Source organism: Triticum dicoccoides, chromosome 1B (genome assembly GCF_002162155.2).
Source record: "Triticum dicoccoides isolate Atlit2015 ecotype Zavitan chromosome 1B, WEW_v2.0, whole genome shotgun sequence".
NCBI classification, from domain to species: Eukaryota; Viridiplantae; Streptophyta; class Magnoliopsida; order Poales; family Poaceae; genus Triticum; species Triticum dicoccoides.
Genome location: NC_041381.1, coordinates 708,859,850 through 708,884,046, shown reverse-complemented (window position 1 = coordinate 708,884,046; position 24,197 = coordinate 708,859,850). Strand labels below are relative to the sequence as shown.

At 47.3% G+C, this 24,197-nt stretch overlaps 1 pseudogene; it reads left to right on the top strand.

Annotated features, from left to right (window-relative positions):
* LOC119351028 overlaps nucleotides 1–24,197 on the top strand; it is a 93,189-nt pseudogene that overhangs the window by 61,844 nt on the left and 7,148 nt on the right.

Sequence of the window (24,197 nt, the reverse complement as noted above, 5' to 3'; positions counted from 1 at the left end):
TGAAGAGCAAGCCTCTCACTCGGGGGCTTAGCCACGAACCTGATTCGCCTAAGTTTTGAAAATACTATCGAGTGAAGGGCACTCCTCTCACTCGGAGGCTTAGATGCATTTCCGTACTCGCCTAAGTTTGAAATATCCTACTGAGTGAAGAGCAATCCTCTCACTCGGGGGCTTAGCTGCAGTCTCGTACTCGCCAAAGTTTCAAAAATCCTACCGAGTGAAGAGCAATCCTCTTACTCGGGGGCTTAGCTGCAGTCTCGTACTCGCCTAAGTTTTAAAATTCCTACCGAGTGAAGAGCAAGCTTCTCACTCGGGGGCTTAGCCGCAAACCTTACTCGCCTAAGTTTATAAAATCCTACCGAGTGAAGAGCAAGCCTCTCACTCAGAGGCTTAGCTGCAGCTCCGTACTTGCCTAAGTTGTAAAAATACTACCGAGTGAAGAGCAAGCTTCTCACTCGGGAGCTTAGCCGCGAACCTGACTCGCCTAAGTTTATAAAATCCTACCGAGTTAAGAGCAAGCCTCTCACTCAGAGGCTTAGATGCAGTTCCGTACTCGCCTAAGCTTATAAAATCCTACCGAGTGAAGAGCAATCCTCTCACTCGGGGGCTTAGCTGCAGTCTCTTACTCGCCTAAGTTTAAAAAATCCTACCTTGTGAAGAGCAAGCCTCTCACTCGAGGGATTAGCCGCGAACCTGATTCGCCTAAGTTTTAAAAATCCTACCGAGTGAAGAGCAAGCCTCTCACTCGGACGCTTAGCTGCAGTTCCGTACTCCCTAAGTTTAAAAACTCCTATCGAGTGATGAGCAATCCACTCACTCGGGGGCTTAGCTGCAGTCTCATACTCGCCTAAGTTTAAAAAATCCTACCGAGTGAAGAGAAATCCTCTCACTTGGGGGCTTAGCTGCAGTCTCGTACTCGCCTAAGTTTAAAAAATCCTACCGAGTGAAGAGAAAGCCTCTCAGTCAGGGGCTTAGCGGCAGTCTCGTACTCGCCTAAGTTTAAAAAATCCTACCGAGTGAAGAGCAATCCTCTCACTCGGGGTCTTAGCTACAGTATCGTACTCGCCAAAGTTAAAAAATTTCTACCGAGTGAAGAGCAATCCTCTCACTCGGGGGCTTAGCTGCAGTCTCTTACTCACCTAAGTTTAAAAAATCCTACGGAGTGAAGAGCAGCCCTCTCACTCGGGAGCTTAGCTGCAGTCTCATACTCACCTAAGTTAAAAAAAAACTTACCGAGTAAAGAGCAATCCTCTCACTCGACCTGGCCACGCGCTTCAAGCTGTGTCACAAGTACAACGTACGCTCCATCTTGATCTGCAAGGATGACGAGGTGCCGGTCGTCTGCGACCCTCTCCTCGGAGCTGCGTCACAAGTACAATGTACGCTCCATCTCGATCCGCAAGGACGACAAGGTGCAAGTCGTCTGCGACCCTCTCCTCGGAGCTGCATCACAAGTACAATGTACGCTCCATCTCGTTCCACAAGGACGACAAGGTGCAGGTCGTCTGTGACTTTCTCTTCAGAGTTGCATCACATGTACAAAAGTTTGTTCCGAGTGAAGGGACAATTTCCATTCGGAGAGAAAGCAAAAGCAATTGTGTTCTAAGAAGTACCAAGTTCAGATAAATCTTGCAAGTTCCGAACCGCAGATAAAAGTACTCGGGCATCAGGCCCGAAAGAGTTTAACAATTACAAAATCACTCGGCATTCCGAGGCAAATTTAATCAGAGTTTAAATTTTGTTCACTCCGCAGGAGGAGGGCTGGCAGGCTCGACGAACTCGTAAAAGTCGATTCCATCTGCAATGCGACTGGCTGCTTCGATGAAGGTTTCCATGAAGGATTGGAAGTCAAGCTTCTTGGTGTTCGCAACCTTGAGCGCTGCGAGCTTCTCTTCCTTGGCTTCTTTGAAGAGTCATAGCCAGACAAGTACTCCTGCGCCTCATCTGAATTCCTAGACCTCCGCACATCTTAATCACGTGCGTCCTCTCATCACTCGGATTAGCCTTTTTCACAGACTGAGAACGGCAAGTGAAGATATGTTTGAAGAGACCCCAATGCGGTCGGCAACCCAGGAAATTCTCACACATAGACACAAATGCAGCAAGATATATGATGGTATTGGGGGAAAAGTGATGAAGTTGAGCTCCGAAAAAGTTCAGGAAACCTCAGAAAAATGGATGAGGGGGCAAAGAGAATCTGCGGTCAACGTGGGTTGCGAGGAGGACACACTCACCCTCCTGCGGCTGCGGCGCGGTCTCGTTGCCCGGCTGCCTCCAAGATCTATAGGCAATCAAGCCCTCTTCAGCCAGATCCACCAGATCATCCTTCGAAATCATGGACCGGATCCAGTCCCCCTGGATCCAGCCGGAAGGCTGGCTGGCCCTCGACGACGATCGCCCCCGACTCGTCTTCTTGTCCTTCGCCGCCACCGTCGCCTTCTTCGCACACTCCAGGGCCGCCGTCTTGTCCTTCCCCATCGTTGCGGGCTGCTCACGAACAGGGCAGCGACATCGAGAGTGGAGGAGAATGCGGTGGAGAAGCAGAGGAGAAAGAAGGGGAATGGCGAGCACTGTGCAGAATACATCGGCCGCAACGCCTTATATAGGCCCGCTTCCGAGTGGCTGACTCGTGGGCCCATATGATCATGTCAAATCCCGCAAGAGTCGCGCGCTGGGCACGTGGCGGAAAAGGCGGCACGAAGATCGAGACGCCCCTGCCTAATCTGTCCCGTTTTACCGTGGTGCCCTTCGCCTCGCGCGCTTCCCCAAATTTCAAATCCCGTGAGAACCGGGACGGCAGTACAACCAATCGCGCCAAAGATTTCATACCGCTCCAGCACAAGTTCGGCATAAGTTCATTCGACCAAATCTGAATGGATCAAGGCGACTGTAAATGAAGTTGAAGTCTTAGTGTAATTCGTCTGCCTAGGTAAAATGCCTCGAAGCACAAAAACCGGGTCGGAATCATCTTCAACCTCTTCCTCACTCGGACCCTGATCCATTCGGGGGATAATGACGATGACATGTACCAAGGGTAAGGTTATAGGCCTGACCTAGACACCCTTCCCAAGGACACTGCCCTACAGTCAAAGGCATGCAAAGCACAACAGCACCTACCGACTGAGATCACCTCAGAGTGCATCCCACTCCACCAACAGTTCCAGTCGGGTATCCCAATTCCACTCGACCGAACAAGAAACCACTTGGAGTACAGAAGACCTAAAGTCACTCAGGATGGAAACAGTCAGGCATTCACTCTGCAGTCTTTAAGATCATTTAAAGCTCTTTGTAGCTAGGGTTACCAGTAACGCCCTGTCTTAATGTACACTAGATCATGATGGCGCGTGTTGCTGCGTCCATCTATTTTGTCACTAAAATAATAGTAATTTATGTAAATATATGATTGGATTAAAGGCAGTAACAAAAGCAAGCTGTATGATATTTAACGACAAAAGAAAACTCGAGTTGTTTTCACTCCATTTTCCTGTTCATGGATAATATCACAATATCACGTCCATAATCGAAATCAAGAACGGACTGGCGACCTAGCAATAGAGCAGTCAGTTCCATCTAGAGCAATCACACTGCAGTAGAGCCGTCAGTTCCACCTAGAGCAATCAGACTATAAAATAAGAAATTGCGTCGCAAGATAATTAACTTGAGGCATAATAGTGCACGAGCACTAACCTTTTTGTTAGCCATTGGAGCTTCACAGAATCTACTGGAAGGCAGAAAACAACCCAGAAGAAGCAGCAGACCAAGTAATATGGAGCTCGAATTTGTCCTCCTAGAACACAGGGATTCATTTCAAATTATGTTAGCATAAAGCACAATTGCTGGGAAACATAATTACATGTTTGAGTACATCTGCTTAATATGAACCATTTGGAGATAGAAAATTGAGGATATAGAAGGCACTATAGTCTTGCTCCTGCGACTAAACGTTACATATAATTTATAAGAAGAAATAGATGCTTGTGCTATGAAAGATTCAAAAGTAACACTAAATAGGACAAATAATTAAACATAAAATGGCAAGTAATACTGTACAATTCTGATGAATACTAAAAATTAATTTATAAGTGTGATTATTGTGGTTTCTGGAGAGGTAGTGGAGCGTGAGGGCAAAGATCCCAAAGGGCAGGAGCACGTTGATCTTAGCCCTGAAGATGATGATGTGACGGCTTTTGCTCGTGAGCGCCATCCACCGCTTGGTTTTGGGCAATAGTGACTCACCGAGCCCGCAATTGGGTTGATATGCATGAACCGGAGTGCCCATGTTTTCCTGCTCGAAGGAGCGGTGATGACCACCATCTCTTCCTCCACCTCCTCGAGCCCTCACTCAGACTTCTCCTCCACCTCCACCATCTGCACAAATCCAGACCAATCTGAGTCAAGAAGCGGCACTTATTTGTGTAATCCGCGATGAAACATCATTCCCACCTCTAGCGCCAGCCGAACAAATCATGGATTAAGACCTTGCTAGCGACCCGGTGACAAAGAACAACATGAATAAAAAATCCTTGCCGAATTTGGTGGCCATGGGAGGAGGACGAGGAGCCACGGGAGGGTAAGAGAGGATGCCTTGGAGAGGGGAAGAGATGAGTTTCTTCTCAGTTGGGTTCAGAGTCAGGGAAAGGGGAGATGGAGGTGGCGGTATCACTCCCCCGCATCATATGATGGTGAGGCCGAGGGCGGCGAGACTACATCGCTGGGAGAGTTGCAGGGAGTCGAGCTTGAAGAATATGCAGTCAAGGGTCGCAGGGGAATCGAAGATTTGCAGTAGAGTTGGAACGGTACCGAAATGAATCTTGCACGGAAAGACAACGGCGAGATGAGCTGCAAGACGGAGAACATGGTGGCGGCGACGTCACCTGACCTAGGTCTCTTTAGCCGCCACACGATGGAGACGAAAGGAGGGTGGTGTGAGGGGTGTATTTTTTTTCTAGGATGCATAGGCGGACACTCGTAGAAGCCCATTAGGCCCAATTTTACACCAGGCAGCTAAAATTGTCTCCAGAATAGAGGCCTAGCAAGGAAACCTCTCAATTGTAGCCAACATAGCAAGTCAAAGCGGGATTAAGAGGAAATCCAATGGCAAAAAATGCACCAAAACGATGATCTGACGGTTGGAAACAGTAATGGTCTGAGAGGGCAGGAAAAGTGCTTAGTTATAATGTATCTAAGTTGAACCCTATGTAACAGGGGATGGCCGGGATCCTGGCGCACTCTATATAAGCCACCCCCCTCCTCGGGGACAAGGGTTCACACCCCCTGTAACTTCACGCATAATCCAATTGACCAAGCCTCCGGGCACCGAGACGTAGGGCTGTTACTTCCTCCGCGAAGGGCCTGAACTCGTAAACCTTGCATGCACAACCTCATCGTAGCTAGGACGTTTCCTATCCATACATACCCCCTATTCTATTGTCAGACTTACTCCCACGATAGACACCTCATGATAAGCAGGTCATGATGTTTTCGGCAACTCTCAGCAAGGTGATCCGTCCCATTTGCTAGAAATTTATGCAAGATGTAATGCCCCTGCCTAATGTCTATCTCAGTTGCATAGTGCATCATATTTAAGTTACTCCACTGCTTATCATATGGTTTGTATGTGTGCCAAGGGCTTCTCTCCTGTTGTCAGTTGTCACTAGGTTTGTTCTTGGTTCTCGTAATCTTACATGTATAGAATTCATTGTTATGTCATTTTTTTTCTTCTTTTTTCGTTACTACCTTGCATAGGGCAATACTGTGGAGGCCATTTATGACTCTTTTGAGTGGTTTGGGTATGTGTCAGTAGCATTCACTACTAGAATTTACACGTACGCCCGGTGTCATTGTCAAGACCGGGTTTTCGGGATATAATTTCCCAGAAAATGGCCCTTGTGCTCACCAGCCCCAGGATTACTGTTAGCTGATGAGGCACCAACTTGATACAGAAACTCCAAGCAAAATACAGGATAAGTAGTACAAGACCATTTTGGCCTATGAGTATAACAAATGGTTTCTAGTGGTTGCTGGCGGAAGCGGTTTGCGGATCATCAGCGTCTATGGGACTCCATTTCCCACAGGAACAGCTGACCAGGATAACTCCTATCTTCGCGATGCTGCTATCACCATTGCGTGGGTTCCGGGGCTGTCATCGCAACGCTCCTCTCCATGCAAGGAAAATCTGGCCAAGACAATAGCCAGGGACAAGCCAGTGAGTACTTTGAATGTACTCGCAAACATTAAGAACACAGGTATAATATAACCACTGATAATCATGCTTTAAAAAATTCTATGATCACTTCGTCAGTTATGAAATAAGGTTCATGATGCAAGCAGATCATTTAAATAAAACATGAGTAAACAATCAGGGAGTAGAAATGAAAAGCATCGATCGGGTGTCTGAAGCGACGCCTCGAACGGAAAATAATATGAAGCATGCCTCAGTCGGGTGTCTGGGCGACACCACATAAAGGGCTTATAAGTAAATCAAATAAAGAGCATGCCACAGTCGGGTGTCTGAGCGACACCTCAAAAAGGGCTTATAAGTAAATGAAATAAAGAGCATGCCACAGTCGGGCGTCTGAGCGACACCTCAAAAATGGCTTATAAGTAAATGAAATAAAGAGCATGCCACAGTCGGGTGTCTAAGCGACACCTCATAAAGGGCTTATAAGTGAATGAAATAATCACCGTGAATATCTAGGAGGTAGAACCGTCCCAGGGATATTCATTATTTCAAATAATACAAATGGTTAGTCCACAATAATAATAACCATAATCAGCATATATCACAAGTCATAATCAATGTTCTGGTTTAGTAGTTTTTCCTCCGAAGACCGACACTAAGACCGACACTTGACCAATCCCAGACTGTAGTCCTTAACCATGGACACGGCTATTCGAATAGGTATAATATCTCTGCAGAGCGTGTACTCTTTACCCACGAGCAACGGATTCCTTTAGTTCATCGGAACTAATTCCGTCTACGGTCTTTTAGTCGAAAACACGCCTGACTTGCACACACCAGCTTAACTTTACTCGTGTCTGGAATCACCCACGACACCCGTTAAGCAAAACTCTAAGTGGGGAGGCTAGAACCTCGATTAGCTTGGGATTAAATTTCTATCGCGCGCTCTAAGGGGTGCCCCCCTCTCGGTCCCAACCCGAAACACCCATGCCCCCGAACCAAGTGGCCTGCCTACCGGCTGAAGTCGGTATCTTCCACAATGGCCTCTCTATACGGTGTGTGCTAGAAAGGGGTTGACAACTTACTGAACCGTACCCTACCTATGGCAGGGACAAGTGGCAGCACGAAACAAGTATGGGGGGTTACTGGAACAAGACTCGATCTACGGCCGACTCAGGAGGTTTAAGCATTTCCTGCATGGTTAGCTCAAGAATTATATTTCACATCCATCAGACCGAACCACCACTCATCATACCTCCCCCTGCCCCACCGGTCATAACCGTCTCGACGAGGGACAAGCTTGTGTCTACCCAAGACAGAGACTCTCCCGGAACCTTCCCGGTAGGCATGAGAAGCATATGAGGGGGATTTCTATCACAAACATATCAAATGCCAACAGCATGAAATCATCAATATGCACTATGATTATGATTGTATCATCGCATAGAATAACGAAATCTTTGAGACAAGGTGGGGTTGCAACCGTGTCAACAACGCAAGACAATACTATGCCAGGGTTCAGAATGCTTGGCTTCAAGTTGTGGAGAGGCAGGGTGCATTCCAAAACTTTCGAAAGTTTTCTTCTCTCTCCAACAAATCCTATTTCAGAAAATATTCAAATTAACACATAGTTTCAAAACAGTACAAAAAAGTTGTCTGAAATTTTTTCAAATAAATCTGAAAATAAACTAGACTAAATTTGAGAGAGGTAGGAAAAGGAATCAACTCATTTGGAGTTATATTTAAAAAGTTATAGCCAGTCAAAGTTTAGTCAAATTTATGTTTTTAAAATAAAACTGAAAAGAAAACGTTTCAAATAATAATACACTTTCGGGGGAGGGAAAACATACTCGAGACTTTACGCTTTCACTTATCCAGCATGGACTGGCGCGTGGGTCACTAACAGTGGGTCCAGCGGGCCCACTGGTCAGGTTTGACCAGTCGTCCCCCGCCTTCCCTCTCCTTTGGCCGAATGAAGGCGGAGCTCCGGCGATCTTCACCGGCGAACGGCTTCTCCTTGAGGGCATCCGAGGGCAGGGATGGATCCGCCAGCCCAAGGCGGTCCTCCCGGTGGTTGACTGGCCGGCGGGGACGGAGGGGGTCGCCAGCGGCGAGCTCCACGGCGGAGGAAGCTTCGGGTGAATTTGGGGATCTGGGCTGCGGTGGTTCTGGGTCGCGTTTGAGGGGCTGGGCAGCTCCGTGAGGTCGAGGGGAGAGTGATGGAAGCACGGGAGGGGTTTGGGGGCCTCGGTCTTGGCCGGATTTCACCGGAGCGTGGCGGCGGCCGAACCCGTCGGAGGTGAGGAAGACGACCTCCTCCCGTCGTTCTCTGGCTATGGAGGAGTGGTTCTAGAGAGGTGGTAAGAGGTTGCTTGAGGGCCTGGACGAGCTCGGGGGCTCCTTTTATAGCGCGGCTAGGTCGGTTCGCGGCGACCGTGGATAGCATCACCGGCGACCGCCATTTTGTAGCAGCAGGGGGACGTGGCGGCGACGAGCTCTTGCGGACAAGCTGGTGGATGAGCTGGGACTGCTCAAGAGGGCAGCTGGCGCGCTGGGGTGGCTCGGGCGGCGCCGTCCGGGGCAGGAGCCCACTGTGGTCGGCTGCTAGCCGCAGTGGCCGACCTGACGGCGGTGCTGTAGGGCGCCAGGGGCGACCCTGCGGCAAGGGAGGGGGCGGGCATGCTGGCTGTGCAAGGGGAGTGGCCAGAACGAGCGTGGGGCGTCGGCAGTGGGACGCGGCGGCTCGGTGCGTGCGCGTGCAAAATGTGCGCTCTGGGCGCGCCCAGAGCATGCATGCTGCGTGTTCGACGCAATGCTAGAGCGTGCTAGATGATTAGGATGGGTCTGGGGATTAGCAAGCCTGGGTTAGGGTTAGCTAGGAGCTTAGAGGACATGTTGGTTAGGTCAGGGGATCAAGTTCACAATGTAAACTTAAAATCATGCCAAATCTGGCTATGCACTCAGGGTGTTTGACAGAATGCCAAGGGCATCTAGGTAATTCTTGGGGTGGCCAAATTCTCCAGATCAGTGTCTCTTTAGATGATACAGAGGGTGGTGAGGTTAGTTTGTCAAAAGCAAAAACTTGTTAGTGCAAGTTTGTGAGAAAACTGATTCTGGACAGAAGGAAAAAGGCACTAATGCATGCACTTGAAATCCTCCAATGGGTCCACTCTTCTGGACTTATGGGTTTTTTAGGATGAGTTATAAGTAGGAGAAAACTCAAGGGCACTAGAGCAAAATAAATTAGGGTTGCAGTACAAATCACCAAGCTGGACCAGAATGAAAAAGAGGTTGATTCACTCAAATTTTCCAAAGAACATCAATGGGTTTTTGCATAGAGTTGAATGAAATACTCTCCCATAATTTTGGTGGAAGCTTTAAAGAAATATTTAAATAGGTTGTAGTGCAAAATTGCCCACTGGGTCAGATTTGAAAATTGGGTGTAGAGCTCAAAATATCCAATGAATGAGGTATATTTTTGCATAAAAGTGATTTAAAAACATCACATGACATCTCCAAATTTTGGTTGGAATTTTAAATAAATTTATCAAGTGGTTGTAGTTCAAAAAGAGCTCCAAAACTAATGAAAAGTCATTTTAAGGAACGAAGCTCAGAGAGAAATAATTATGCAAATAAATCCACTGATAATAGAAATGTTTTTCTTGAAAGGGAAAACAAGTCCAATAATATATTTGGAAAGTTTTCACTTGGGGTAAAAATTCCATAATAACAAAGAAAAGAATGGTTTTGAAATCAAAAGAAAATCCAGAAAATAAAAGTTTAAGTTCCCTGGCAAAATTTTAATTAATAAAACAAGGTTAAAATTTTGGGGTGTCACAGTCATGTTCTTCGCCGAGTGCTAAAACACAGACACTCGGCAAAGAAAACAACGTTGAGAGTCACTCTCGGAAAACCTAGCTTCACGGCAAACTGCCTTCTTTGTCGTCACTGCCTCATGGCAAAGAGGCACCGCACGGCAAACCCTGCAGATGCCAAGAGCCGCTCACGGCAAAGAGGAGCCACGTGGCATGCCCGTTCGCAACTGCCGGCTCCGTCCGTTACTGTGTACATTACCGAGAGCCGCGAGACGACACTCGGCAAAGTATATGTCACATCCTATTTTCTTTTTTGTGTGTGTTCTTTCTAACTGACATGTGGTACCACTAGTCACATTTATCAGTAAAAGTTCCAAATAATTTGCTAAATATTTTTGAAAAAAATGATGATATCTTTGCCGAGAGCTGCTCTCGGCAATTCTCCTGACCAGTAGGACAACGTGGCCCACATGGCAGCTGACAGTTTACATATCTGTGCCGAGAGCTGCTCTCGGCAATGCTCGCCTTCTTTTCCAAGAGCCGCTCTCAGAAAAGATGTGGAACAATAGTAGTGTCTCCCAGACGACCAAATTTCCGAGAGGTGCTCTAGGTAGTATATCGTTTTTCGAGTGTTGCTCTCGGAAATCTTTCCCATCCATTCTGCTGTTAAGCTATTTCTTTTCTGATCCTGCAGATAAAAACAACTACAGTGCAATTTGGAGTAGTCCACACATATATAGGCATAATTTGATCTAGTCCACCTATGTATGCATAATTAGGGATAGTCCACATATTTTCACGCACAAGTCGAATGTATTATCCTAGTAGACGCCATACACAAGTCGCAAATTCATACATATTGTCACTACTTGCAAAACACGTGCACGTCTCAATAGAAGTACACTTGTTCATATATAGATCATCTTGAGGAGGAGAGGCCATCAGGTTAACATTCCGAAGGAGGAGGAGGGGCATCACTTGCATTCCGAAGGAAGAGGGATTTCATGTCGTATGGCGGAGTAAGGAAGGAAAGAGGGCGGGGATTTCATGTCTAGACGGAGAAAAAATGGAAAGTGGAAGTTGTCCCAAGGAAGGAAAATACAGAAAACTAAAAAAAGGAAAGAGAGGGTCTCCAAATGGGATATAATAATGGCACCATAAATGTCTCTGTGCATGGAAATAGTTGCAACGACTGAAAACAAAATAAATCTTTGCTCTTATTTTTCTGCTCGACCCGCTAGCGCCCGTCACACACTCTTACAATGCTCCTAGTAAAAATAATGTTGCCACCAAAGCACAAGCAGTTGGACTCCCTGTTGTGTGCGACACGAACTCCGCACTTTACTTTTTTATATTAGCCATTGATGGAGGATCTTTGTAAAATGCTCCTAATATCATTGCCCCGCAAAAAATGCTTCTAATATCATTACCCCGCAAAAATGTTTCTAATAACGTTGGACACAAATAGTGCTATGCTACCCAGTCCCTAAACCTACCCAACACTGGTTCATGGAAATCTTTGTTGCCTCCGTAGTGAAGCAAGAATGTTGTACTAAGGCTTTACTATTTTAATTATTGTGCGATATTTTTGGGGCATCACTAAGCAACGTCGACAAATATGTGAAGAGATACTCGCGACCAGGTGGATATTTCTATGATTTAAATTGCACACACCTACAGTACATTTACGAATTCCTTTCATGGTTATGTTTTTGCACAACATATCTTTTCATGTTGTTTCTCATGCGGCAGTGTGGTAGATTTCAAAGATTTTACTGATTTCACCATGTCTGGCAGTCGGTCGTGGGAGGAGGAGGAGGGGGAAGGGTCTTGAGCCATTGGGTTCAGAAAGTATATTTTTTTTTCTTCTCCCTTTGCAACGCATGGGCATTTGTGCTAGTTAGTATATAAAACTATACTTCGGATATAAATTTATATTGAAATTTATATTGAAATTAGATTTAATCTGACTAGAAATTTCGGGATAAAAATATTTCGGATCCCATCAAAATGTGGGAAATTTTATTGAATTCTGTTTTGAACGGTTGGTCGAAATGGGTTGTACTTTTAACAAACGGTAAATTGGTTGTACTAAATTCCATTAGAATTCAAAAATTGGCTGCACATTCTTACAAATCTCAAATGGGCTATAAGTTCTCTGCCACACACTTGTGGCCTTACTAAGTTGACGTGTCCCCTCAAAAAAAAGAGTTGACGCGTATGCAAGGCTTTGTCAACTTATAGTCAACACACGGTTCTAGCAGCAGTGGCCGTTGGATGTCCATCCAACGGATGCCGTGCTTCTTCTTCAATCTCGGATATTCTAGCTTCACCCGCCCAAAAAATGATTCCTCCCCCTGACATCTGGGGCACACCATTTGGGAAGCTGACCTGTGGGCCTACTAAGTTGATGCGTACCAAGGGCTTTGTCAACTTAGTCAATATAAATGATTCTAGCTGCAGTGACCGTATGATGTCCATCTAACGGCCGTCGTGCTTCTTCAACCTCTTGTCTTCTTGCTCCAGCCGCCCAAAGCAGCGCCGGTCGTGCCGCCTGCACCTGCCTCCCGTGGCCGGCTGTGCTGTCACGGAGGCCTCACCGCCCCCTACTACTCCCACCACTGGCCAGGCCATCCCTCCACTCACCCACACCCCCTGTTATTCTGCGGCGACGGCAGCCTCACACCGCAGCCAAACCAGTAAACCCTCACACTCCTCTCCGCGTGGGTATCCACTGCCGCGTCTTCCCCGGATCCACATCGTCCCCTTCCTAGGCCTCGCCATCGTCCACCGCCATGGTGCTCTCGGCGCGGCGTGGTCAATGTGGTCAACGACCGACTTCCATTGGAAGAGTACTGTATGTGGAGAGGCTGACAGCTGGGTCCACGGCAGCCGCAAGGAAGTGCCTCCTTATTACGCGCAAAATAATTATTCCCCCACCTAACAGCGGGGACCCACCGGCCGGGCCATCGTATTTCGCGAAAAAATGATGTTTCGCCCGGACTGCTGGGACCCACCGGACGGGCCATCGTATTTTGCAAAAAAACATTCCCCCCGCTGTCTGCTCAGACCCACCGGAAGTGCCTCCTTATTAGGCAGAAAAAAATGAACACTCCCCCTGCTAGCTGGGACCCACCTTGGTGGGAGGCTGACTTGTGGGCCTACTAAGTTGACGGGGATGGGGAGCTTTGTCAACCTAGTCAATATGAACGATTCTTGCTCCAGTGACCGTACGATGTCCATCCAACGGCCGTAGTGCTTCTTCAACCCCTAGTCTTCTTGCTCCAGCCGCCCAAACCAGCGCTGGTCGTGCCACGTGCTCCTGCCTCCCGTCGCCAGCTGTGTTGTCGCGGAAGCCTCACCGCCCCCTACTACTCCCACCGCTGGCCAGGCCATACCTCTACTCACCCACACCCCCTGTTATTCTGCGGCGACGGCAGCCTCACACCGCAGCCGAACCAGTGAACCCTCATACTCCTCTATGCGTGGGCATCCACTGTCGCGTCTTCCCCGGCTCCGCGTCGTCCCCTTCCTAGGCCTCGCCGTCGTCCACCGCCCTGGTGCTCTCGGCGCGGCGTGGTCAACGTGTTCCAGGAACGACTTCCATCTTAAGAGTACTGTAAGTTGATAGGCTGACAGCTGGGTCCACGACAGCCGCAAGGAATTAGATCCTTATTACGCGCAAAATAATTATTCCTCCACGTGACAGCAGGGACCCACCGGACGGGCCACCATATTTGGCAAAAAAAAAAAGTTTCCCCCTTGACTGCTGGGACCCACCAAATGGGCCACCATATTTGGCGAAAAAAACGTTCCCCCCGCTGTCAGCTCGACCCACCGGAAGTGCCTCCTTATAACGCACACAAAAAATGAATACTCCCCCTGCTAGTTGGTACCCACATTGGTGGGAGGCTAAGTTGTGGGACTACTAAGTTGACAGGGATGGAGTGCTTTGTCAACTTAGTCAATATGAACAATTCTAGCTCCAGTGACCGTACGATGTCCATCCAACGGTCGTAGTGCTTCTTCAACCTCTGGTCTTCTTGCTCCAGCCGCCCAAAGCAGCGCCGGTCGTGCCGCATGCTCCTGCCTCCCGTGGTCGGCTGTGCTGTCGCGGAGGCCTCATCGCCCCTACTATTCCCACCACTGGTCAGGCCCTGCAGCGACGGCAGCCTCACACCGCAACCGAACCAGTGAACCCTCGTACTCCTCTCTGCGCGGGCTTCCACTGCCGCATCTTCTCCAGCTCCGCGTCGTCCCCTTCCTAGGCCTCGCCGTCATCCACCGCCCTAGTGCTCTCGGTGCGGCGTGGTCAACGTGGTCAAGGAACGACTTCCATCGGAAGAGTACTGTACGTGGAGAGGCTGACAGCTGGGTCCACGGCGGCCGCAAGGAAGTTCCTCCTTATTACGCGCAAAATAATTATTCCTCCACCAGGCAGCAGGGACCCACCGGATGGGCCACCATATTTCGCAAAAAAATTATTTCCCCCTGACTGCTGGGACCGACCAGCTACATCTTCGCACGCAAGGAAGTGCGTCTGGGCAAAAAAACGATTCTCCCCCTTGACTGCTAGGACCCACTAGCTACATCTTCGCACGGAAGGAAGTGCCTGACAGTCGGGACCCACCTAGTCGAAGCGTACATAGCGTTGTCATTCTGGTCACGAACATGTACGTACATACTGGTCGATGTAGAGGCGCGCACGGGTCGTAGTAGAGGCACGCACGTAGCTTGTACACGTACGTACAGCGGCCGGTGTGCAAGAAAGAAAATACGGCCACGTACGTACATACGGGCGGGGTCTCGAACGCCTACTCGCGCATACATACGTCCAGGGCTCGTGTACATGGCTGGGTCGGAACAGAGAAACTGCGTCGTCGTCGTGTACATGGGAGGCAACGGAATGTGTCGTGTTCATCGGGAGGCAACGGAACGTGTGGGAGCCAACCGGCTTGGACGGAACAGCCGATGGAAACGAGGCCTGGCATACCGAACAATGGAGGAAACGGCCTTGCGTTCGACCGGCCACGTTCGAAACGAGATCCTGTTCATCGGGAGGGGTCTGGCATACCGTATAACGGAGGAAACAGACTTGTGTTGGACCTCCTACGATCGAAACGAGGTCTTGTTGATCGGGAGGGGTGTGGCGTACTGCAAAACGGAGGAAACAGACTTGTGTTGGAGCGCTACGGTCGAAACAGGGGTCCTGTGTTGGAAGTATTCCCTAGAGGCAATAATAAATTAGTTATTATTATATTTCCTTGTTCATGATAATCGTTTATTATCCATGCTATAATTGTATTGATAGGAAACTCAGATACATGTGTGGGTAGATAGACAACACCATGTCCCTGGTAAGCCTCTAGTTGACTAGCTCGTTGATCAATAGATGGTTACGGTTTCCTGACCATGGACATTGGATGTCGTTGATAACGGGATCACATCATTAGGAGAATGATGTGATGGACAAGACCCAATCCTAAGCCTAGCACAAAGATCGTAGTTCGTATGCTAATGCTTTTCTAATGTCAAGTATCATTTCCTTAGACCATGAGATTGTGCAACTCCCGGATACCGTAGGAATGCTTTGGGTGTACCAAACGTCACAATGTAACTGGGTGGCTATAAAGGTGCACTACAGGTATATCCGAAAGTGTCTGTTGGGTTGGCACGAATCGAGACTGGGATTTGTCACTCCGTGTGACGGAGAGGTATCTCTGGGCCCACTCGGTAGGACATCATCATAATGTGCACAATGTGATCAAGGAGTTGATCACGGGATGATGTGTTACGGAACAAGTAAAGAGACTTGCCAGTAACGAGATTGAACAAGGTATCGGATACCGACGATCGAATCTCGGGCAAGTACAATACCGTTAGAGAAAGGGAATTGAATACGGGATTGATTGAATCCTTGACATCGTGGTTCATCCGATGAGATCATCGTGGAACATGTGGGAGCCAACATGGGTATCCAGATCCCGCTGTTAGTTATTGACCGGAGAACGTCTCGGTCATGTCTGCATGGTTCCCGAACCCGTAGGGTCTACACACTTAAGGTTCAATGACGCTAGGGTTATAGGGAATAGATATACGTGGTTACTGAATGTTGTTCGGAGTCCCGGATGATATACCGGACGTCACGAGGAGTTCCGGAATGGTTCGGAGGTAAAGATTTATATATGGGAAGTCCTATTTTGGCCACCGGAAAATGTTCGGGATTTTTCGGTATTGTACCGGGAAGGTTCTAGAAGGTTCCGGAGTGGGGCTCACCTGCATGGGGGACCCACATGAACGTGGGTAGTGGGGGCAAGGCCCCACACCCCTGGTCAAGGAGCACCAAGATCCCCCCTTAGAAGGAATAAGATCATATCCCGAAGGGATAAGATCAAGATCCCTAAAAAGGGGGGATAACAATCGGTGGGGAAAGGAAAGGATGGGATTTCTTTCCTCCCACCTTTGCCAACGCCCCAATGGACTTGGAGGGCAAGAAATAATCCCCCTCCACCCCTATATATAGTGGGGAGGCGCATGGGAGCTGCACCCTTGCCCCTGGCGCAGCCCTCCCCCTCTCCCAAGTCCTCCTCCTCTCCCGCGGTGCTTGGCGAAGCCCTGCAGGATTGCCACGCTCCTCCATCACCACCACACCGTCGTGCTGCTGCTGGATGGAGTCTTCCCCAACCTCTCCCTCTCTCCTTGCTGGATCAAGGCATGGGAGACGTCATCGGGCTGTACGTGTGTTGAACGCGGAGGTGCCGTCCGTTCGGCACTAGGATCTCCGGTGATTTGGATCACGACGAGTACGACTCCTTCAACCCCGTTCTGTTGAACGCTTCCGCTTAGCGATCTACAAGGGTATGTAGATGCACTCTCCTTCCCCTCGTTGCTAGTTTCTCCATAGATAGATCTTGGTGACACGTAGGAAAATTTTGAATTTCTGCTACGTTCCCCAACAGTGGCATCATGAGCTAGGTCTATTGCGTAGATTCTTTGCACGAGTAGAACACAAAGTAGTTGTGGGCGTTGATGTTGTTCAATATGCTTACCGTTACTAGTCCAATCTTGTTTCGACGGTATTGTGGGATGAAGCGGCCCGGACCGACCTTACACGTACTCTTACGTGAGACAGGTTCCACCGACTGACATGCACTTGGTGCATAAGGTGGCTAGCGGGTGCCGGTCTCTCCCAGTTTAGTCGGAACGGATTCGATGAAAAGGGTCCTTATGAAGGGTAAATAGCAATTGGCATATCACGTTGTGGTTTTGCATAGGTAAGAAACGTTCTTGCTAGAAACCCATAGCAGCCACGTAAAACATGCAAACAACAATTAGAGGACGTCTAACTTGTTTTTGCAGGGTATGCTATGTGATGTGATATGGCCAAGAAGAATGTGATGAATGATATGTGATGTATGAGATTGATCATGTTCTTGTAATAGGATTCACGACTTGCATGTCGATGAGTATGACAACCGGCAGGAGCCATAGGAGTTGTCTTTATTTATTGTATGACCTGCGTGTCATTAAACAACGCCATGTAATTACTTTACTTTTTTGCTAACCGGTAGCCATAGTAGTAGAAGTAATAGTTGGCGAGACAACTTCATGAAGACATAATGATGGAGATCATGGTGTCATGCCGGTGACGATGATGATCATGGAGCCCCGAAGATGGAGATCAATGGAGCTATATGATATTGGCCATATCATGTCACTACTATATAATTGCATGTGATGTTTATTATGTTTATGCATCTTGTTTACTTAGAACGACGGTAGTAAATAAGATGATCCCTTACAACAATTTCAAGAAGTGTTCTCCCCTAACTGTGCACCGTTGCTAAAGTTCGTCGCTTCTAAGCACCACGCGATGATCGGGTGTGATGGATTCTTACGTTCACATACAACGGGTGTAAGACAGATTTACACACGCGAAACACTTAGGGTTAACTTGACGAGCCTAGCATGTACAGACATGGCCTCGGAACACAGAGACCGAAAGGTCGAGCATGAGTCGTATAGTAGATACGATCAACATGAAGATGTTCACCGATGATGACTAGTCCGTCTCACGTGATGATCGGACACGGCCTAGTTGACTCGGATCATGTAATCACTTAGATGACCAGAGGGATGTCTATCTGAGTGGGAGTTCATAAGATGAACTTAATTATCCTGAACATAGTCAAAAGACCTTTTGCAAATTATGTCGTAAGCTCGCGCTTTAGTTCCACTGTTTAGATATGTTCCTAGAGAAAATATAGTTGAAAGTTGACAGTAGTGATTATGCGGACAAAAGAAAGCTTATATCCTTAATGCACCGCTTAGTGTGCTGAACCCCAATTGTCGTCTGTGGATGTTGCGAACATCAGACATACACGTTTTGATAACTACGTGATAGTTCAGTTAAACGGTTTAGAGTTGAGGCACCAAAGACGTTTTTCGAAACGTCGCGGAACATATGAGATGTTTCGAGGGCTGAAATTGGGATTTCAGGCTCGTGCCCACGTCAAGAGGTACAAGACCTCCGACAATTTTCTTAGCCTACAAACTAACGGAGAAAAGCTCAATCGTTGAGATTGTGCTCAGATTGTCTGAGTACAACAATCACTTGAATCGAGTGGGAGTTGATCTTCCAGATGAGATAGTGATCTTTTTCCAAAGTCATTGCCACCAAGCTGCTAGAGCTTCGTGATGAACTATAACATATCAGGGATAGATGATCCTTGAGGTATTCACGATGTTTGACACCGCGAAAGTAGAAATCAAGAAGGAGCATCAATTGTTGATGGTTGGTGAAACCACTAGTTTCAAGAAGGGCAAGGGCAAGAAGGGACACTTCATGAAACGGCAAATCAGTTGCTGCTCCAATGAAGAAACCCAAGGTTGAACCCAAACCCGAGACTAAGTACTGCTATAATAAGGGGAACAGCCACTGGAGCAGAATTACCCTAGATACTTGGTAGATAAGAAGGCTGGCAAGGTCGATAGAAGTATATTGGATATACATTAAGTTATTGTGTATTTTACTAGTACTCCTAGTAGCACCAGGGTATTAGATACCGGTTCGGTTGCTAAGTGTTAGTAACTCGAAATAAAAGGCTATGGAATAAACGGAGACTAGCTAAAGGAGAGCTGACGATATGTGTTGGAAGTGTTTCCAATTTTGATGTGATCAAACATCGCACTCTCCCTCTACCATCAAGATTAGTATTAAACCAGAATAATTATCATTTGGTGTTTGCGTTGAGCATTGACATGATTGGATTATGTCTATCGCAATACGGTTATTCATTTAAGGAGAATAATGGTTACTCTATTTATTTGAATAATACCTTCGATGGTCTTGCACCTAAAAGAATGGTTTATTGAATCTCGATCGTAGTGATACACATTTTCATGCCAAAAGATATAAGATAATATTGATAGTACCACGTACTTGTGGCACTGCCATGTAAGTCATATTGGTATAAAACGCATGAAGAAGCTCCATGTTGATGGATCTTTGGACTCACTCGTTTTTGAAAAGTTTGAGACATGCGAACCATGTCTATTGGTGTATACGCATGAAGAAACTCCATGCAGATGGACCATTTGGACTCACTTGATTTTGAATCACTTGAGACATGCAAATCATACCACATAGGCAAGATGACTGAAAGCCTCGTTTTCAGTAAAATGGAACAAGAAAGCAACTTATAGGAAGTAACACATTTTGATGTGTGAAGTCCAATGAGTGCTGAGGCATGCAATGAATATCGTTATGTTCTGACTTCACAGATGATTCGAGTAGATGTTGAGTATATTTACTTGACGGAACACAAGTCTGAATTATTGAATGGTTCAAGTAATTTCAGAGTGAGGTTGAAGATCATTGTGACAAGAGGATAAAATGTCTATGATATGATCATAGAGATGAGTATCTGAGTTACAAGCCTTGGCACGCAATTAAGACATTGTGGAAATTGTTTCACAATTAATACCGCCTGGAACACCATAGTGTGATGGTGTGTCCGAACATCATAGTTGCACCCTATTGGATATGGTGCGTACCATGATGTCTCTTATCGAATTACCACTATCGTTCATGGTTAGGCATTAGAGACAACCGCACTCACTTTAATAGGGCACCACGTAATTCCGTTGAGACGGCACTGTTTGAACTATGGTTTGGAGAAACCTAAGTTGTCGTTTCTTAAAAGTTTGGGGCTGCGACGCTTATGTGAAAAGGTTTCATCGTGATAAGCTCGAACCCAAAACGGATAAATACATCTTCATAGGATACCCAAAATGGTTGGGTATACCTCCTATCTCAGATCCAGAAGCAAAAGTAATTGTTTCTAGAAACAGGTCCTTTCTCGAGGAAAAGTTTCTCTCGAAAGAATTGAGTGGGAGGATGGTGGAGACTTGATGAGGTTAATGAACCGTCACTTCAACTAGTGTGTAGCAGGGCACAGGAAGTTGTTCCCATGGCACCTACACCAATTGAAGTAGAAGCTTATGATAGTGATCATGAAGTTTCGGATCAAGTCACTAACGTACCTCGTAGGGTGACAAGGATGCGTAGTACTTCAGAGTGGTACGCAATCCTGTCTTAGAGGTCATGTTGCTGGACAACAATGAACCTACGAGCTATGGAGAAGCGATGGTGGGCCCGGATTCCGACAAATGGCTCGAGGCCATAAAATCCGAGAACGGATCCATGACTTTGGAAGAAATACTTGATGGTCGTAAGGCCATTGGGTACGGATGGATTTTAAAAGGAAGACAGACAATGATGGTAAGAATTACCATTAAGAAAGCTCGACTTGTCGTTAAGATGTTTTCCGACAAGTTCAAGGAGTTGATTACGGTGAGGTTTTCTCACTCGTAGCGATGCTAAGAGTCTGTTGGAATTGGATTAGCAGTTACTGCATGATTGATGAAATCTTGCAGATAGGATGTCAAAACATTGTTTCCTCGACGTTATACTTGAGGAAAGGTTGTATGTGATACAACCAGAAGGTTTTGCCAATCCTGAAAGATGCTAACAAGTATGCGAAGCTCCAGCTATCCTTCTAAGGACTGGAGTAAGCATCTCGGAGTTGGAATATACGCTTTGATGAGATGATCAAAGATTTTGGGTCTATACCAAGTTTATGAGAAACTTGTATTTCCAAAGAAGTGAGTGGGAGCATTATAGAATTTCTGATGAGTGTATGTTGTTGACATATTGATGATCAGAAATGATGTAGAATTTCTAGAAAGCATATAGGGTTATTTGAAAGATGTTTTTCAATAGAAAACCTGGATTAAGCTACTTGAACATTGAGCATCGAGATCTATAAGGATAGATCAAAATGCTTAATAATACTTTCAAATGAGCACATACCTTGACATGATCTTGAAGGTGTTCAAGATGGATCAGTCAAAGAAGGAGTTCTTGTCTGAGATGTAAGGTATGAAATTAAGAGTTAAAGCTCGACCACGGCAGAAAAGAGAGAAAGGACGAAGGTCGTCCCCTATGCTTCAGACATAGGCTCTATAGTATGCCATGCTGTGTACCGCACCGAAAGTGTGCCTTGCCATGAGTCCGTCAAGGGGTACAAGAATGATCCAGGAATGGATCATTGGACAGCGGTCAATAATTGTCCTTGGAGTAAATAAGGACATGTTTCTCGATTATGGAGGTAATAAAGAGTTCGGCGTAAGGGGTTACGTCGATGCAAGCTTTAACACCTATCCGAGTGACTCTGAGTAGCAAACCGGATACGTATAGTGGAGCAACCATTTGGAATAGCTTCAAGTGGAGCGTAGAAGCAGCATTTACAATATGACATAGAATTGCGAAGCACATACGGATCTGAATGTTGCAGACCCGTTGACTAAAAACCTCTCTCACAAGCAAAACATGATCAAACCTGAGAACTCATTGAGTCTTAATCACATGATGATGTGAACTAGTTTACAAACACTAGTAAACTCTTTGGATGTTGGTCACATGGCGATGTGACCTATCAGTGTTAATCACATGACGATGTGAACTAGATTATTGACTCTAGTGCAAGTGGGAGACTATAGGAAATATGCCCTAGAGGCAATAATAAATTAGTTATTATTATATTTCCTTGTTCATGATAATCGTTTATTATCCACGCTATAATTGTATTGATAGGAAACTCAGATACATGTGTGGGTAGATAGACAACACCATGTCTCTAGTAAGCCTCTAGTTGACTAGCTCGTTGATCAATAGATGGTTACGGTTTCCTGACCATGGACATTGGATGTCGTTGATAACGGGATCACATCATTAGGAGAATGATGTGATGGACAAGACCCAATCCTAAGCCTAGCACAAAGATCGTAGTTCGTATGCTAATGCTTTTCTAATGTCAAGTATCATTTCCTTAGACCATGAGATTGTGCAACTCCCTGATACCGTAGGAATGCTTTGGGTGTAACGAAGGTCACAACGTAACTGGGTGGCTATAAAGGTGCACTACAGGTATATCCGAAAGTGTCTGTTGGGTTGGCACGAATCGAGACTGGGATTTGTCACTCCGTGTGACGGAGAGGTATCTCTGGGCCCACTCGGTAGGACATCATCATAATGTGCACAATGTGATCAAGGAGTTGATCACGGGATGATGTGTTACGGAACGAGTAAAGAGACTTGCCGGTAACGAGATTGAACAAGGTATCGGATACCGACGATCGAATCTCGGGCAAGTACAATACCGTTAGACAAAGGGAATTGAATACGGGATTGATTGAATCCTTGACATCGTGGTTCATCTGATGAGATCATCGTGGAACATGTCGGAGCCAACATGGGTATCCAGATCCCGCTGTTGGTTATTGACCGGAGAACGTCTCGGTCATGTCTGCATGGTTCCCGAACCCGTAGGGTCTACACACTTAAGGTTCGATGACGCTAGGGTTATAGGGAATAGATATACGTGGTTACCGAATGTTGTTCGGAGTCCCAGAGGAGATCCCGGATGTCACGAGGAGTTCCGGAATGGTCCGGAGGTAAAGATTTATATATGGGAAGTCCTATTTTGGCCACCGGAAAATGTTCGGGATTTTTCGGTATTGTACCGGGAAGGTTCTGGAGTGGGGCCCACCTGCATGGGGGACCCACATGAACGTGGGTAGTGGGGGCAAGGCCCCACACCCCTGGTCAAGGCGCACCAAGATCCCCCCTTAGAAGGAATAAGATCATATCCCGAAGGGATAAGATCAAGATCCCTAAAAAGGGGGGATAACAATCGGTGGGGAAAGGAAAGGATGGGATTTCTTTCCTCCCACCTTTGCCAACGCCCCAATGGACTTGGAGGGCAAGAAATAATCCCCCTCCACCCCTATATATAGTGGGGAGGCGCATGGGAGCTGCACCCTTGCCCCTGGCGCAGCCCTCCCCCTCTCCCAAGTCCTCCTCCTCTCCCGCGGTGCTTGGCGAAGCCCTGCAGGATTGCCACGCTCCTCCATCACCACCACACCGTCGTGCTGCTGCTGGATGGAGTCTTCCCCAACCTCTCCCTCTCTCCTTGCTGGATCAAGGCATGGGAGACGTCACCGGGCTGTACGTGTGTTGAACGCGGAGGTGCCGTCCGTTCGGCACTAGGATCTCCGGTGATTTGGATCACGACGAGTACGACTCCTTCAACCCCGTTCTGTTGAACGCTTCCGCTTAGCGATCTACAAGGGTATGTAGATGCACTCTCCTTCCCCTCGTTGCTAGTTTCTCCATAGATAGATCTTGGTGACACATAGGAAAATTTTGAATTTCTGCTACGTTCCCCAACATCCTGTTCATCGGGAGGGGTGTGGCATACCGCAAAACGGGACTCCACGAGATACTGTTCATCTCCACCGTCGACCCCCTCCAGCCTCCACGGGCTACTATTCATCCACCGTCGACCTCCTCCAGCCTCCACATGCGACTGTTCATCCATGGGCTCCTGTTCATCCCGCCTCCACCGCGCGCTACTCCACCGGCTACTATTCAAGCAGCCCTCTCCACGGGCTCCTATTCAACCACCCCTCCACGGGCTACCGTTCATCCAGCCCTCCACCATCTACTGTTCATCCAGCCCTCCACGAGGTGGTCCTGTTCATCCAGCCCTCCACGGGGTCCTGTTCATCCAGCTCCAACCCGCTCGATCGATCGGGGTCCTGTTCATCCAGAGGCAACACCACGGGGTCCTGTTCAT